Below are 1,760 nucleotides of genomic sequence, written 5' to 3'. Positions count from 1 at the left end.
AGTTCCAAAGAAGGATGGAAGGGTCAGAATGTGTGTTGATTACAGGGACCTCAATAAAGCAAGCCCGAAAGATGGGTTCCCTCTACCTCACATTGACATTCTGGTCGATAACACAGCAAACCATGCACTCCTATCATTCATAGACGGCTACGCCGGATATAATCAAGTATTGATGGTTGAAGAAGATATGGAGAAAACCACATTCATCACACAATGGGGTACATATTGCTATACGGTAATGCCATTCGGGTTGAAAAACGCGGGTGCCACCTACCTAAGAGCAGCTACAACATTGTTACATGATATGATGCACAAAGAGGTGGAGGTCTATGTTGATGATATGATCGTTAAGTCTAAAGATCGCCCAGGCCATATCATTGCACTTCGCAAGTTCTTTGAAAGAATCCGCAAGTACAACATGAGATTAAATCCAGCAAAGTGTGCATTTGGAGTCACGTCAGGAAAATTACTTGGATATGTGATCAGTTCTCGAGGGATTGAAATAGATCCCACAAAAGTAAAAGCGATCATGGCCATGCCACCGCCCAAGAATGAGAAGGAGATTCGAGGTTTCATTGGAAGGTTGCAATATATAAGTAGGTTCATATCAAAACTCAGAGCGATATGTGAACCTATATTCAAGAAGCTTAAGAAAAATGTCCTAGTCACATGGGATGACGATTGCCAAAAAGCTTTCGACAAAATCAAAGAGTATCTGGCAAACCCACCCGTGCTAGCGCCAGCAATACCTGACTTTTCTCTTCGACTCTACCTTACGGTCACAAGAGAAACGATGGGGGCAATGCTAGCACAAGAGATTGAAAGCAAGGAGAATGCAATCTACTACTTGAGTAAGAAGCTTCAAGGATATGAGACACGATGCACACCACTTGAAAAGTTGTGTCTCGCACTTGTGTGGGCCGCACAGAAACTAAGACATTACATGCTCACTCATACAGTGCATGTCGTGTCCAAGATGGATCCTCTCAAATACTTGTTCGAAAAAGCAACACTCAATAGCAGATTATCAAGGTGGATAGTCAATATTGCTCAGTTTGACTTGAAATTTGTACCACAAAAAGCCATCAAAGGTTCTGCGGTTTCTAACTTCTTAGCAGACTTTCCGCTAGAAGAAGTTGAGAAAGAAGAGCTTCAAACCAAAAAGGTTGTGGTGTAGGAGTCTTGCTTATATCACCCAATGAAGAGCACATCCCAATTTCCATGAAGCTCGACTTTGATGTCACCAACAATGCCGCGGAATATGAAGCATGTATTTTGGGGTTAGAAACAGCTATCGCCTTGGGAATTAAGAAGCTCAGAATCTACAGTGATTCTTCACTAATCATTAACCAAATCTCCAAGAGATGAAAGGTTGATAAGTGGTTTATTTAACCATTTATTGTGTCAATTTAGACCCAATTTTGCATTCATTAACCAAAATGTTTTGTCTCGGCCTTGTCCCTTCTTGGTTTGTGTTTGTCCATGTTTTGCAGGTCTATTGACTCAATTTGGCAAGCACTCAATGCATGGTTTGTGTTCAAGGCAAGGAAATTAGAGAATGAAGAGGGCGCTCCAGGGGAGCGGGCGCTCCTCGACTTCAGCAACAATTTGCCCAAGTTCAGAGTCTGTTAGGAGCGGGCGTGCTCCTGACCAGGAGCGGGCGTGCTCCTGACCAGGAGCGGGCGCTCCTCCCTTTGAAGTTGAATTCTGCCTATGCTGTGGAGCCGGGGAGCGGGCGTGCACCCTGTGAAGAGCGGGAG

Source organism: Chenopodium album, chromosome 7 (genome assembly GCF_948465745.1).
Source record: "Chenopodium album chromosome 7, dcCheAlbu1.1, whole genome shotgun sequence".
Taxonomy (NCBI): domain Eukaryota; kingdom Viridiplantae; phylum Streptophyta; class Magnoliopsida; order Caryophyllales; family Amaranthaceae; genus Chenopodium; species Chenopodium album.
The sequence above is the reverse complement of the archived record's forward strand: the minus strand, read 5'-3'. Positions refer to the sequence as shown.